Source organism: Gavialis gangeticus, unplaced genomic scaffold (genome assembly GCF_001723915.1).
Source record: "Gavialis gangeticus isolate Ggan-Ray unplaced genomic scaffold, GavGan_comp1, whole genome shotgun sequence".
NCBI classification, from domain to species: Eukaryota; Metazoa; Chordata; order Crocodylia; family Gavialidae; genus Gavialis; species Gavialis gangeticus.
The window spans coordinates 111,688,649-111,705,345 of NW_017729025.1; the positions used below are offsets into that span (position 1 = coordinate 111,688,649).

A 16,697-nucleotide genomic window follows, 5' to 3' on the forward strand; every position below is an offset into this window, starting at 1 on the left:
AGCACCAGCTTGTAACCTGGCCCTGCTGCCAGCCTGGGCCTCACGCTGGCTCCGGGCTCACCCATCAGGGCTACGCACAGTGGCAGCAGCTGCGCCCCCCCCTGCTTGCCATGCTGAGCAGTGTTTGCTGCCTGCCCAGAGCTCGTGCCATGGTACACTGCAGTGTGGCTGCCACCCCTGTCCCTGTGCTGCCCAGCATGCAAACTCCAGACATGCAGCAGCAGCAAACACTGTGCAGCGTGAGAAGTGGGGGGGAGGGGAGGGGCGGCAGCTGCTGCAGCTGCTGCCAGCTGTGCATCCCCAACAGGCAAGCCAAGAGCCACGTGGGGTCCAGGCTGGCAGTGGGGGCAGGTTACAAGCTGGTGCTGAGTGAAGGTGGGGGAAACGGTCCCTCCCTTGTCGTGGCTGGCACCCTGTGCTGCGGCCACTCTCAGCCCGCATGGGGCTGCCTGCTCCTGCTCAGGAGAGCTCCACATGGGCTGCGAGTGGCTGCAGCAGGGAGTGTGGGCCACAGGGTGGGCAAGGGGCTGCTTTTCCCTGTGCTCCACACCAGCTCCTTCTCTGCCAGTGAGCAGGGGGTTGGGGCTGTGCGCTGCCCCCTTGCCTGTACTGTGGGGCTGGGGGCACTGGGAATGAGTGGCGCAGGAGCACAGGGCCCACATCGGTGTCCCAGGGCCAGCGCCAGTGGGGCCTGGAGCGGGATGGTAGGAGTAGAGGGTCCCAGGCCAGCTCCCCCCTTTCCCTTCTGGTGCAGCCCAACCTGGCTCCACAAACCCTTGTGCCCTACTCTGGGCCCCACTGGTGCTGGCTCTGGGACGTTGGTCCCAAGACATTGGGACATTGGTCCCAAGATGGTGCCCAGGGGGCGGGGCACCTGTCAAGAGGCGGGGCACCTGTCAAGGGGCCGGGCTACTCATGTGGCCCTCGACAGCTTGTCAAAACTTGGTAAGCGGCCCTCTGCCTGAAATAATTGCCCGCCCCTGTACTAAACTATCTAACCATGGAGTCTTTAACAAGGATTTTCTGCTAATAGTTTCTTGAACTGCTAACTTTCCTTTGGCTGGTGCAGTTCTTCTGGAATTTTATAATGGAAATATTTCCTTCAAATCTCTCTTTATAAAGAACAGTAACTCACTTTTAGGCTATTGCTTTCACCTTAATGATGAAGGAATTATTGATACAGTTAATACCTATAGTTCTTCATACAGTTAATACACCACTGAATTCTGCAGTGTAATTTATTGTTCACAGGAGGAAAAAGATCTTGCTCCACTGACCGCAATAAGGCTGTTGTATTCAGAGCAGAAATGCAGAAACTTTAATAGGGTAGGTGTAAAGCTGCTGCAATTCACTGAGATAAGTCCTTAATTATTTTTGTCATAAGCTGCTTTCTTTTCAGGATAAAAGAGGCAACATGCATCATTTTGATTTAAAAAAGCAATTTCTTTAACTTTGTAATGATATGGAGCTGTCTCTCAGGGCTCCACTAGATGTTCTGGTAAAGTTGGGACAGGATCTGATGTGCCATCCATACAATTGCTCCTCTTGCCATGGCACATGTGATTGCGGGGTGCTGCAGGGGCGGAGAATCCTATCAACTACAGGGTGCTTCAGTGGCTGGGACTTCCAGCCATGGCAGCCTGTGGTACAACCCTGTGGCTGGGGGTCCTCAGCTGATAGGGCTCCCAGCTGCAGGGGCATAGGCCTTCGCTATATATGCAAATTAAAGCTGGATAGAAAGCAGCTATAAAGTTATTACATATTTTCCAGCTCTAACTTTATAGTTGGACAGACCTTTTTATGGTGCCATAGTTAATCTGTGCATGTAGCAAATTTAGACCACATAGACAGTTTAAAATAATTTTGCAGTTAACCAGTTAATTGTGTACTACATGTAGAAGATGCACCAAGTAACAAAGCGACATCAAGTTTATAACTTTGTGGCAGAGTTGTGGGAAATGTACAAAACACTGTTTTGGAATGTTGCTTTGGAGGCTTCTTTGTCTGAACTCAAGACTATTCTTTCAAATCTCTCCCCACAGTGTGGCATCTGAACATGTATATGCTATGTTTCAGTCTTTTGATGGAAATGGGGCAATTTTTTTTTGTACAATGATCACTTTGTAAATGGGGCAAGTTTCTCTTACAATGATCACTTTGTTCAGAATTATAGATGCAGTTTTGACATCATGCAAATATCACTCGGAAATCTCAGCGCTTAAAATTCATAGATGGAATGGGATGTTTTGCATATGACAGCTTCACTGAATTACCAAAACCTGCCCTACTAAATTCTTGAAAAGGATTTAAAGAGAAAAGTAGCTAAAACTATTTCCTTTCTGCTCATTTAATATTTCAGAAAATAGACTTAACTTATCTTGAAGCTGCTGGTAGTTCTAAAGTTTGAACACAATATGATGTGGTCCTTCAAGATGTATAACAGAGATATGATGCCTATTATGGTAAGGCGGAATCAAGGAAGAATGTAGTTAAGAGGCATCACTGTAAGATTTTTTTTCATGAAGTATCAAAGAGAAAGTGGGGTATTGTAATATAGTGCTCACCTTTTCTTTTAGCATTCATTAATAGATTAAAAACCCAGTTCTGTCTGTAGAAATTCTGTGCTGATGTGAGTGGAAGCAGAATATGGTGTATGGTTCTTAAACAGAGATAATAAAATTTCCAACCTTGGATTGGGCCCAGGGGTTCAGTACTTTCCAGTGGGCATTGTATGCCCACTGGACACAATTGGGCTTAAACTAGTTTTATGTTCTGCTGCACTTGACTATCTGTCATTGAACATTAATGGTCAGTCATTTGTATTCCTTTTCTTTCCATGGTAGTTCATTCAAATATTGACATTACTTGACAGCTTATTCATTCCAAGCTGAGCCTAGGTGACCTGTGTCCAGCAACAGATCCAAGGGGAGTGCAGTGATGTGGATGCACCCCCTTTTAGTCAATCCTGCTGTGGGAACAGCAGACGGGGACTTTCTTTAAGCCCCATAAGCAAGTAAGAATCTCCCCATTCCATTCCCCTCCATGATTAGAGGCATGTCCCCTTCTCCCTTACGTCTTCCTTCTCCCTTGCCCACTGCTGCCACTGTCTCTGGCTGTCCTAGGGATGGGGGCATGGAGGGAGCTCCAGAACTGCTCCTGTCTGCTTTAGTCTGGCTCTGTGCAGAGCTGGGCTGTCATGTCATGGGAGCAGCAGCAGTGAGTGGATTCTTGCCCCCTGCCCAGTTCCCTTAGATGTTCCCTGTTAGCCCAGGAGCAGGAACAAGGGTAGGGAACCTGCCTGCTGCTGCCCCTGTCTCTAGCTGAGCTTGGCTGCACATGCAGCCTGGCTGCAGTGGTGTAGGAGCAGCTTTGGAGCCTTCCCTGAGTCAGCTGGAGACAGAGACAGCAGCAGGTGGAAGCGGGTGCAAGGAAAGGGAAGGGAATTAAATGTGCCGTGGGAGCAAGGATGCAGTCACCCCTGCAACACAGCTATCTGCTCCTGCATGCCCCCTTTATGAAATCCTAGATCCACCCATAGTTGTGCCTATCTCTTCTTCCTCCATTTCAGGAAAAAAGAAGCTTTCAATCTCAGTAAATAATAGTGCATCAAAGTGAGTAGGGAAAACTGAGTTGTCTATCCTTAATAAAAAATGACATAGAAAGATCCCATATTCTGCACAAACTGTGTTTTGAAATACAAGTCAAATAGACTAATGCTTGTTAAGTGATTGGAGGTGAGATCTTTTTAACGTAAAAAAACAGTTCAAAAGTAAAGTCTGCTCCTGTTTAGAGTTTCTTCATAGAGAAATGGGTATAACAGAGGATGCTTTGGATTCAGTGTTAATTCTGTTTTATTCCACTTCTCAGTGCTGGTTGTTACTGCTGCACTCTGTAGTCATGTTCACTTTCACATCGATGCCTCAGTTCTTGAAACATTTGAGTACATACTTCTTGACTTGACTATTACAAATAGGTCACTGAAGTCAACAGGACTCCTATTGGTAATAAAATTAAACGTGTGCATACATATTGGAAAGATCAAGACCAAAATACCAAATTGGTGTAAATTGCTTTGCTTTCCTTTTACATTAGTTTCTCTGCTATGACACAGTGGAAGACCTAGGAAAAAGTTAAGGGTGGCCACTTGCTTACCATATGATTTAGCAGCATGTCCTTTTTCCATCAACACAAAAAAAAGATTTCGAAAGAAAGGTTTCTGCAATTGGTTCTGTCTAGTCAGTACTGTAACTTTATTTTGTGGTTGAATTAATACGCTTTGTTGGGGAGGGACCTGTCTGTGTGCAGCTCTAGTAAGCAAGCCAACTGGCATATACTGATGTAAATTGTAAATGGGGCCAGACTGTGCTGTGAGTTATACTGATGTAAATCTGGATAGAATTTGCTGGCGATGCTAATGAAAGCAGAATTTGACTGCTGTATGCAAGGATGCAACCAGTAGCTCTATTGCAGGATTTGACCACAAAACTTCCTGCTTTGCACGTCTGAATTCGTGTCCATGAATGCCCATGAAAAACAAAGATCAGTGAAACTCAAGGGGCCAACAAGACTGTGTCTGAGGAATTGAAAATATTTCTCTTCTTTGCATATTTATGACTGTTTTCAGAAGGTAGGGGGGAATGTGACTTAGCAGCTCTATGGTACTTGCATGGCTTTGTTACATTCTGTGATGAGTGAGTGCTTCTTGATTCATTCAGGCTTTGAAAATAAAACATTCATTGTTTTGTGCCATGTAGGCAGTGATGTTGGGTCACTAGGCATTAGTGAGGCTAAACTTTACCCACACTGACCTGCCCTCTACCACACTATGGGCACTCTGGCTTTATGGCAATAGACCTCAATAAGAAATATTGCATTACTCTTGTATAGCACTTAAGGAAGGGCAAAGGTGTCTGTTGCCATTTCATATTGTCTAAATCATGGTTGTCAAGTACACCCCTGGTCCTGGGCTGGAACTGGACTGCAGGGGCTCCTTCTAGGTTAGATATGTGGGGCTGCATTTGGCAGCAGCATAGGTCTGGGTGTATGCAGCTGCATGGAGCCACATTTGGGCAGCAGCATGGAGCCAGGGATGTGCGGTGGCTTGGAGGTTTGGCCAGGCAGTGGCATGGAGCTTGGAGGCATGGGGTGCCTTGGAGCTGGAGCGAGGGGCATGCAGTGGCATGCACATGAATATGACTAAGGGTGGCAGCCCTCTCATCTCTGTGCTGTCACCCAAACACAGCTCTGTGCAACCACATGCCCCTGGCTCCATGCCTTTGCCTGGCCTGAGTTTTGCACTGCCAGGCAGAGGCACTGAGCTGGGAGTGTATGACTGCATGGAACTGTGTTAAGGTGGCAGTGTGGAGATGGGGGGGCTGCTGTCTGTACTTATGTCCATTGACATGCAGGGAACCTGAATTCTGCTCAGCTGCACCTCCAGTAGCCCACTGAACTACAGGTGGGTTGGACAAAATGGTTCTGCAGGCCAGATGCTTGACACCCATACTCTAAATGCAATTTCTGAGCTTAAAACGTGAAAAATAGGAAAAAAAAAAGGCTTTTAACTCTTCTATGAACATTAAATACAGGTTTAGAAATATAACCTGAAACATTTACCTACAGGTTGTTCCACATTTGATATGCCAGAATAAGTCTTGAACAAAATGCTACATGCTTCCTACACAATAATTCCCCCATGGGCCTAGCAGCCTATGTCTTAGCTGTGATACTCAGGAAAATATCCCTATATGCAGATGTGCTCTTGATTTGAAGGTTTTAATTTATAGGGTTTCATAGAAGCTTATATTTGCTTAACTAAACCATCACTAGGCCTTTTTCTTTTTTTTATAGGCAAGCTTTTGTTGAAATAATTTGTTGGAGGAGCACAAACGGATAATTGCGTGCCAAAGATGCTTCAGCTTGATGCGCCTCTAACAAAGACTCAGCTAGCAATAGAAGAAAAGGGAGGGGATCCGTGATGCAATGGCAAAGGAAGAATAATACCAGATGTCAGGATATCAACCCCAATATACTTGTTGTATGTGATTTGTCTTGTCAAGCCAGAGAAGAAGCCACTATAATTTTACACATTAAGGAACAAACACTCTGAGTCCTTCCTAATATGCAGTGTGGATCTTTTATTCACTCAGACAATGAATGCAACCATTTTTGCATGTCAGGTTGCAAAAATTGAGTATACTATATAATTTATCAATATGTTTGGGTTGAAAAGATAGAAAGATGTGAGCTTCAGGCTCTAGCTTATTCTCTCAGCCATTGCCTAGGAAATAGGTGGTAGCAAAGACCATTTGGTTGTGCCTGAAGTCCATGCTAGTGGATGTGGTCCACCCTGACCAGACATACATGGTGTCAGGAAGGACCATCTTTGACAATATGTACCTGGTTTGGGACTTTCTCAAGCTTGCTTGTGGGGAGGGCCTGCCATTCAGCCTCCTGTCCTTTGATCAGGAGAAGACATTTGACTGGGTGGATCATGAGTACCTCACAGGTACACTGAGAGTGTTTGGCTTTGGTTCCTGCTTCATGTTGTTTCTCTGATTGCTGTACAGAGTGTCTGGCCAAGCGCAACTGGATGCTGACATAACCCATCCTGTTTGGGTGGGGAGCATGTCAAGGGTGCCCACTGTAAGGCCAGCTATATGCTATTGCCCTTGAGACCTTCCTGTGCCTTTTGTGCAGCTGGATGGTGTGACTAGTGCTCTGAGAACTGGCCATGAGGGTGGTGCTGTCATTGTATACTAATAATGTCCTTGCCAACCAGGCCCTGGGTGACCTGGTGCAGGTGGAGGCCTGCCAGTCCATCTACTCAGCGGCTTCATCTGCCCAGGCCAACCGCATCAAGAATTCTGACCTGACAGTGGGTTATGAGTGGCAGGTGGGCTCCACTGGAACGTGTGCTTGCTGCCCTACCAGGGGTCTACCTGCCCCTCAAGCACCCTTCCCTGCTGGAGAACTGGAATCATCTAGATGTCAGGTTATCTGAGTAGCTGCAGGCATGGGCAGGCCTGTTGCAGCATCTTTCCCTTCATGGGAGGGCACTAGTCATCATCCAGCTAGTTTTGTCCATGCTCTGACACTGTTTTAACACCCTGGCCATGCTCCCAGAGCTCCTGGGCAGGCCCAGAGGAAGGCACTGGGGTTCTTCTGGCTAGGACACTGGGTCTCTGCAGAGATCCTGAGCCTCCCTTTATGGGAGGATGGTCAGGGCTGTTTTACCTCCGCAGCCAGGTCCACATCTTCCACCTTCAGGCCTTACAGGGGCTCCTGTATGGTGCCGGTAGCCAAGTAGCATGATGCCTGGTTGGCCGTACCTGCCTCTGCCTCTGAGGGTTCCAATATGACTGCAGTTCTTCTATCTGTGAGGTCTCCCCAAGCAGGAGCTGGTGGAGCTGGTGGATTTCTACCAGGACCTCCTCAGGGTCTGGAGGCTGGTCTCCACCTCCAGGTCCTTAGACATCATCACCCAGGACACTGAGCTCCTCACCAAACCCCTGCTGAAAAAACCCTGGTGGGTGGTGCCAGCAATGGAGGTGCCCTGGGTGCACAGGAGGGTGATCCTGACCAATATAACTCATATCAGGGACCTCCTGGACTATTCCAGGCAGGGGTGGGCAGATCCCTCTGCACTGGCCTGACACATGGAGCTGCCCAAGCTGCATGCTCTCTGCTGCTTAGTACAGGAGTTAAAGACTGCTTTGCGATCCATTGCCCTCATTTACATCAACCAGGTCCTGTGGGTGGGCTGTTCCCCCCCTCCCTCCCTCCACCTCCCAGCCCTGAAGAGTTAGTCATTGGGCTGCTCCCAGGAGGGAGCACTTTGATGGCTGCCAAAGTGAGGCATGGCAGTGCAGAGTTGTACCTCGTTGCTGCCGGGTGGGCAGGGGACACCTTACCTGGTAGCCATAGTGGCGCAATGTTGCCTCCTGTGTTGGGTCCTGTCTGATAGGCTGCAAAGGTGGCCAGGCCTGGCTGCAGGCCCACACCCCACTGTTGGCACAGAAATTTGGGGGGGCACATGCCCCTCTGGCCCCCCATGTGCCACCTGTGCCCCCACCGCTGCATTGCCCATGCCCCCCCATGCTTCACCTGTGCCACACCTTCCGCTCCCCATAAACTTACCTGGGGGGAGATGCTCTCCACTACACTGCTTGGCTGCCACATGCATGTAAGTGCAGGCACATGCACATGGCATCCCCTGCCCTCTGCATCCTGCTCTACCCCAGCCCTAAACAGTCTGCAAGGGGAAACCCACAGATATTTGTGTTCATGTGCATCACTTTACATTATATTGAATTTCATCTGCTGTTTAGTTGCCCATTCACTCAAATGTGCCAGATATCCTTCTGTAGTTTCTCGCACTCCACTTTGTCTTCACTATTTTGAATAATTTTGTGTCTTTTACAAATTTGACCACTTTGCTACTCATCCCCTTCACCCCACCCTTATTTTAGTTATCAAGCCTGAATTCCTTTTCCTATTTCCTTCCCTCCTGCTTTTCTGCAGATGTTCTGAATTCAGTAAGGAAGAGAAACTTGTCCTCATTGTGGCAAAGAATACAGTTTGCTATTTTAGGGAAAAATAGATTTTGTCTCTTTATGTGGGTAAGGTTTCATTTCCTAGTGGTTTCACTTCCCAGTGGTTGAGGTAAGGACTGATAAAGGAACTGTAAAATCTCACTTCTTACTTGAAAAGAAGAGCAGTTCAGTCATTTACTTCATTTCAGTATGTGTACTAGCTGGGCAATTCTCAAAATTCAGTTTGGAAAAAAAATCAGATTTCATTCAAACTGCAGAAAAGAACATAACACATGTATATTACAATTGTAAGAAAATCTCAGAGAAATTTTGAAAAAAAAATCAGAACTTTTGAAAAACAGAATTCTGAGTTTAGGGGACTCTTTCAGTTTCTTTCCACCTACTTGTATGGCCTTCATTACCACAGTAAATCAACAATTTAATTTAGTATAATTAGGTGTTGAATAAATTAAGGAGAACTTTTGAAGGCTATGCATGTTGCATTTTGAATGCCCTCTAGTCGTAGGTTTAATTGCAATAGCTCTTTAAGGCTTCCAAAGCAGCAGGCAATGACTATTAGATGTGGAAGGGACTGGGGCTAGTCAGCTTTAGGGCTTCTGATACCACTTCCCCTACTTTGCAAGGTTTCTCATACAGGCAGTCCTTGACGTGCAACGTTTCAAGTTACAATGTTTTGCACTTACAATGTTTATAAATTGATACCATTTCAACTTTCTGATGGCAGTTTCGACTTTACAATGCTTGATTCGATGCCATGCCATGCTATACCAGCGAACAAGTTTTCTGTGTCATCCATCTCCCTGGAGAAAATGTGTCCAAACTTCCTTGGACGATATCTTTAAGAAAGCAGACAAGACGCCAGAAAAACCTGCAGCCAAGACTCATGAGAAGACTCCAGCCAAGAGCCCTTCAAAAAGTTCAGCAAAGTTACCTCAAAGAAGTCCTTCCAAATCAATATGATTGCTGTTTATAATATTAATACATTAATGTAGCTATATTACTCATCTATAATTGATCGAGTACAAAATTCTGGGGCTATTCTTGGTGAAAATAGGGTATCATGCCTTGGTTCAGGAACCAATCCCCCATTTATAACATTGTTTCTTATGGGAAAATAGGTTCCGAGTTACAACTTTTCGACATAAGACATGGTTTTCAGGAACCAATTATGTCATAAGTCTAAGGACTGCCTGTAGTCAGGTTTAGGGTTGCTAATGTTACAGCGCTAATAGCAGTATACTTAAGGTACATTGCTTGTTTAAACAACTTTGCTTACAGCACTATAAACAGTACCACTTTGTATTACTATTAGGGGTACAAACTTTGTTTTCAAAGTTTTTCTAATAGTCAGCATTGATGCTGCTATTTGAGAATGATGGGTGTTACCAGCCATGAATCTGCTGCTGTTACTCTGGAGTCTTTTAATAGCAGCTTTTTGACAGCTGTTTTCCCTTTAGTGGTTCTGGCTCAAATACAAGGATTACAGCTAGTTCCAAAGTAAGTAGGTACAGTTAGGATGCAGTTAACCAGGGTACAATTAAGTTACAAAGTTGAAGGCAAAGCTAAAAGGTGCTATGCATTTAAGATTTTAATTTATGCTCTTACTCAATATGCAATAGGCAAGAAATTTGGGTTAGCATTGTGCTAGGTAGCTAAGTAAAGTATACGCTTATCTGGCATGTATAGACATGGAGTACCCATAATATTTGCTTTTCACAAGCACAAATACTGGAATGCACCCACTTGGCTTTAGTCACAGAAAAGTTAAGGTATAAATGAGAGCGAATCAAGTTAAGTTTTATGAGAATGCAAACCTAAAGTTTTCTAGCAAATATTAGAGGTAGAAAATCCAACTTCAGGAAGCTTTCAGAGAATGTTGGCTTTAAAAACTACAATTTTGCAACAGCAGGACTTCGAGAGAGGGCCTAGTTAAGCAGTGTTGTTTGAAAGGTCAGCCAGGAAACAGCATACTAAGGGAATTATTTTTATCCTGAGGCTTTATGCATTGGCATTCTGTCCTCCAGAAAACTGACCACAGGTTCTTTCAGGGACTTTATTGTATGCGTTGCCTGTGACTCTATTATAATTCGGTCTACCGGAAACAAGATAAGAGCCATGTGTAGTTCAGCATATAGTTAAAAGCAAAACTGGCTGAGGTGGATGGAGCTCCATTACAGCAAGACCCCGTTTATAACAAAAGGGAATGGAAGTCCTGGGTTTCTACAAATTGACATATACTTGTCACATCTCAGCCCATTTCTGCCTCATGGTGAAGAAAGCAAGTTCATGGCGAGAGTCCCGCGTTTGGGGAGATCCTGTGGTTAACTCATTATTTCTTGAATGGGGTGATTCTCAACCCAGGCCCTGGTGAGCTCCTTTTAATGGTGCCACACAATTTAATCCCGGACCCAGGCAGGGTGCAACCCTTTCCCTTGCTTTGCAACATGAGGTTCCTCCGCACTCTCAGGACCAAGCAAAGCTCTTTGCAACAGAAAAATGGACCTGACATCCTTTCCTTATGCCCTGGGTTGGGCTCCTGGGGCACGGGGGCACCAGCCAACCACCCCAGTCATTGCAATGACACCCAGTCAAGCCACCCCATTGCCAGGCCTTAAATATGAAACAATCATATTGGAAGCTCAAAATTATTGTATGTGCTGAAAAGCTATCGTACACTGAACAATTACGCAAGTAAGAACGCATATAAATTGTCATCGTCTTTACTTTATATTGATCACTGTAACTCGCCACTGAGCGATCGAGGGCTGGGTCATCACAGCATTTCTATACTTTGAGGTCAGCTGTCATAAAAAAGCACTGACAGCAAACCCCCAAGTCGGTTAAGGCTCTCCCGACTCGGGCTTTGCATTTGCTGCCCCAATAGCCATCCTACATTTTGAACAGTTTAATTATGATTATTCGTTTTTTGTGCAAACACGGTAATTACGATACACCTGGCAGCACTGCGCCCCGGCCTCTAGTGACAGGAAACGCGCCCCCTGCCCTGCCCTCGCCGGGTTGCAGCAGCGGCTGGGGGGCGGAATAGGAGAGCGCGCGCACCGCGGAGGGGTACTGTGCCCGGCGCTACTGACGTCAGACGCCCTCCGTCCCCGTCTCCGTCCCCGTGCTGGGGTGACGTAGGCTCTTAGGGAGTAACGGCTCCACCGCGCGAGGGGAGGGGAGGGGCGCGAGAACGTCACCCGGCGCGCTGACGGGGTGACGTCACCACCGCGCTGACGTCACCCGGCGCGCCGACGTTGGGTCGGTGCGAGCGGCCCGTCCGTCGCTGGGGCGGCGCCAGGAGGAGCCGCGGGCACCCTAGCCCCTCAGCCTCCCTCGCTGGTGAGTGCGGGGTCGCGGCCACCCCCCTCTTCTCCCCTCCCCTCTCCTCCCCCCAGGACAGGGGATTGCAGGGGCGCTCCCGGGCCGCAGAGGCCCCATGGGGGGGGAGGCGCCTCCTCCTGGGCTCTGGCTGGCAGGTGCCACTCACGTAGCTGGTGATGGGGAGGTTGTTTAGGCAGGCAAGGAGGCTTGAATTGTAGGTGTGCCCCCTCCCTCCCCCCACTTTTCCTTCGTGCTCTTCAGGTAGGTACCATGACCCTGGCCTCTGTTTTTAGCCCCAGAGCCTGGCGAGCTGCAGAAGAGAAGTGGTGTTGTTCCAAGACTGTCTTGCTCTGTCTTGCCATCGTGGGGCTGTCTTTTTCCCTGCCCACCTGCTTGGGGAGGAGCAGACAGGATGCAGGGTTGCTATCCAGTGGTACTGGTGAAAGTGTGGGTGTTCCCAAGTCAGGGAGGTAGAGCAAGGGAGGATGCTGCTTCTGTCTTTTCATTACGGCAGCAGTTGTCAAGTGGGGGTACTTGAGAAGGCCCTAGGGGATGCGCGCGGGTGGCCAGGGACAGGGCGCTGCCATGTACCATCCTGCGCTGCTGCACGGGTGCTGCCCGTGCGGATGGATGGATGCGGGGGGCGGTGGCTACCGCTGCTCCATGCTCAGCCGCATGCCATCCCCCCTGCCATCCATCTGACTTTCCCCCATTCCATGTCCAGCCACCGGTGTCACTGCTCTGTGTCTGTCCACTGTGGGTACACTGATCCAAAAAGCTTGAAAACACTTGGGGTACAGTAATCTGAGGTACCCCAGTGCAAGTTGTGTAAGTAAGAGTGCAGTGTAAGGGTGAGGAGGGGGGTAAAGTCTTTAAATAGTTTGGTCCTCTGGTTAGAGAGAGAGAGAACATGCACTTCATTCTTGCATGAGTCATAGAGAACTAGGGCTGGAGGGGATCTCCAGAGGTCTAGTCCAGTCCAACCCCTTGTCTGAGTCAGGATCCTCCCAGTCCAAATCATCTCTTACAACCATAATCTAATAAACTGTAGTACATGAGGTTGTCATGAGAGCCCTTGTTTAGCAAAGATTATATAAAACACTCAGGCAGATAGTTTCTAGTGTGCCACCATGCCCTACCGTCTGATTGAAAAGCATGCACTTTTGTAGGTAAGAACCTGCTACAACCTTGGATGCTACCAGTGGATGTACTAAGAAATTATTTTAACTTCCATTTTTTTTTGTCAAATGGAAAGTGCCCAGGGAGGTAGCATTGACACAGTGGATTAATTGCGTGACACCTACAGGAGAAATGAAAGCAAGATCACATTCTGATTGTGAGCAGCTGTCATTTAAAGTACATGGACCTCTGCAAAACGTATGCATCTTGAGCACATAATAAATTTTCTTTTACATGAAAAAGCACTTGTTAGAGCCTTCACTGACAAACTCCACATAAGTGTCTGTTGCTTCCACTGTTGAACATGGAGAACTGCGTGTTGCACAATTGGCTGTGGCAGGAGAAGAGGATCACCTGTTACTTCCTCATTCTTTAAGTGAAGGGCAATGGTGGAGAGAGGCACTTTTTCCTTGACAGCCATGGCAGGGGAATTAACAGTGATTACTCAGATACATACCATGCTGTTTCAGTGAATGTTAGGAGCGAGATCATCTTAACAATTAACTCCCTGCACTTGTCCCATTGAGTTCAGTGGGATGTTTCCAATGTGCATAGTTACTCCTATGAGTTTATAGGCTAGGTGGTTGGCAATAAATATTTGTTTCCTACCCTTTACCTTCAAGCCAAATGTTACCTTGGCCACTAAAAGACTCCATAAGAGCCATGTTGCCACTGTTCACTAGAGAGCAATATGGTGATTCAGAGACTGTACTGAGACACAGGACATCTATATTATTTCTCATGATCTATGAAGGTTTTGTGGGCCCTGCTGAGCATTCTGTGGTTGAACGGAGACTTTTCCTGGCCTAATGGAAGGTGATGTACAGCAAAGTAACCAAAATAGGGGCAAGAGGAAATATGGACTACAAATGCAGAGCCTTAAAATTGGAGCTGACGTAGTTGACTCAGAAAGGCTTGAAGGGAAATCAGTGCCGATAACTTCAATAATGAGTTCTAAAGATGCTGTGGCCATCTACATCAGTATCTTGGGACCATGCATGTTATGTCCAGAAAAATACCTTTGGTAGTTGAGATTTCTTCTAAAAGTGCATATAAATAGAAGACTAAGTGGAGCTCCATGTAATAACTTGCCACAGAGAAAGGAGTGGGTTAGGAACTGGGATTCTAGAGGGGGGCCTTCGAACTTTGTGGCTCCTCCCCTAAAAAATAATTCTTTTGAGCTGATTCAGTAAAAATAATCCTCACCAGGGAGTCGTGCTTGGGCTGGGTAAAGAGTCTGTTCTGTTGTGCTGCTCAACTTGGCATTTGAATATTGCACCTTGGAAATGTTTACCCTTTTCTGAGGTCATTAAGTAACGTTCTTAATATAAATTGGGACATATCAGGAGGGTTTGGTCAAGGTGTTCAGTGATAGGAACTGGTACATAGTGGATGCAGCCAGACTTGCAGCCAATGCCCGCCACCAGAATCGGGGTATGGAGGTCTACTGGGATGTGAGCAAAGGCTCAGTTCACCTGCATGACACAGTGATGCCACTGCTGGGTCTGGATCCAGCCCCAGGGAGCGTTAGGGTCTACATTTGGTCTGGAAGAGCCAAGTGAATTTGATACCCGTTTGAATTTTTACAAAGCATGAAGGTATGTTTAGTGTGCTAGATTCTGCCCTTGTTATGTGCAGGTAACCTCTTCTATGTTACTTTGTTTGGTGTTATTGGGTGTAAAATACGTGCTTTTGATTTTCTGGAAGGATGAAAAGAGAATTAAAAAATAAGATCATAAAGTCTCTGTTCCCTTCTCTCTGCAAATTATGGATTTAAAAGGTAGAAGCTACCAGTATGACATATGCCTGCTTCTCTCTGTCAGAAGAAGCAATTATTACAAGTTAGTCTGACTTTCTTCATAACATAGGCCAAGATTTTCACTCTCTGGACCTTGCTTCTATGGTGGTGATTAACATTCTGCTTTAAAAACAATCTTGGCTTTCATTCAGTCTTCCTTGTAAAATATACTGCATGCCAGGCTTCTTAATAAACTGTTTTGCCAAGAGCAGGAGCACAGCTGCCCTGCTGGGCTTTCCTGAAACCCATGCATTAGGATTTGAAAAAGGAAATGAAATTCCTTTGAAAAGTGCTACTTGTACCTCAGGTAGGGCCAAGGAGGTGATCCTCCCCCTCTATGCAACACTGGTCAGGCCACAGCTGGAGTACTGCGTCCAGTTCTGTGCGCCCCATTTCAGGAGGGATGTGGATAACATTGAAATGGTCCAGAGGACGGCCACCTGCATGATCCGGGGACTACAGGGCAGACCCTACATTGAAAGGCTGTGGGACCTAAACCTGTTCAGCCTTCACAAGAGAAGGCTGAAGGGGGACCTGGTGACTGTCTATAAACTCACTAGGGGGGACCAGAAGGGTTTAGGGGAGACACTGTTTCCCCTAGCGCCCCCTGGCATGACAAGGAACAATGGACACAAATTATTAGAGAGTAGGTTTAGATTAGACATCCGCAAGAACTACTTCACAGTTAGGGTGGTTAGGAGCTGGAACCAACTTCCTAGGGAAGTGGTGCTGGCTTCTACCGTGGGGATCTTTAAGAAGAGGCTTGATGACTACCCGGCTAGACTCATTTGAGTCCAGTCTTTTCTCCCACCCAGGCGGGGGTCGGACCTGAAGATCTACAGGGTGCCTTCCGACCCTACTTCTGTGATTCTATGATAAGTGACTGGATAGATGAAGGTTGGCTTTTTTGCTTGGTCTTGCATCTTGAAGGCTGTCCCGAGGCCAGGATTTTACAGCATGATGTGCAGCTCCAAATCAAGTTAGTAAGTTACTGTGCAGACTTGTTTTTAGAAGGTACCAAATTCCTTCTTAGCTGAGACTTCCCTTACTAATGCAGCAGTGTGTTGAAATTTGAATTTAGGCTGCTTGTATCTAATTGGCCTCTGAGATTTAAACTTCACAAAGTTTAGATTCCATAACCATCACAAAGTTTAGTCAACCAAAGACTGCAGCGCTGGTGTCATCAGGAAAGCTTTGGCTTCCATGACCACAGCCTGCTCTTTGGCAAGAGAGGCAGTGAGCTGCTGGGACGAGATAGCCTCCACCTGTCTCCCCTGAGGAGGAGGCTCTTCTCAGCCAGACTGGCTGACCTGCTCCACCGGGCTTTAAACTAAGCCTGTTGGAGGTCGGGGGGATTACCGCCACCGCTGGGCCTCTGAGCAACCCTTGCAAAGCTAGCAGGCCAAGGCACTTAAGGGATCCCGCCCCAGCCCTGGTACAATCTGTGGGCAAGGCAAGAGCCTCCAAGGGGACACTTGCCTGCCTGTACACAAATGCCAGGACATTGGGGAATAAGCAGGAGAAGTTCATCTTCCTGCTCAATGCAAATAATTATGACGTCATAGGGATAACGGAGATCGAGTAGATAAAAAGGGTGGGGGTGTAGCTCTCTATGTTAAGGAAAGCTACGTGTCCCTGCAAGCTGATACTGGCGACCAGGGTGAACAACTGGAGACCCTCTGGGTTAAAATCTGTGGGGGAGCACGGCACAGAGGACACTACAGTGGGAGTCTACTATAGACCTCCCACCCAAAATCCTGAGCTTGACCAAGAGTTCGCCCGGGAACTGGCTGAGGCCGTATGCTCCAGGACCCTGGTTGTCATGGGTGACTTCAATTACC

At 47.1% G+C, this 16,697-nt stretch overlaps 1 protein-coding gene across 1 annotated transcript in view; it reads left to right on the forward strand.

Moving 5' to 3' along the window:
• The first annotated feature begins 11,832 nt into the window (after positions 1-11,832).
• LOC109298980 (golgin subfamily B member 1-like) overlaps positions 11,833-16,697 on the forward strand; it is a 75,037-nt gene continuing 70,172 nt past the window's right edge. Inside the window, exon 1 of the mRNA XM_019519416.1 lies at positions 11,833-11,897. The gene's annotated coding sequence lies outside the window, so the exon portion shown is untranslated. The remainder of the gene's footprint in view (positions 11,898-16,697) is intronic.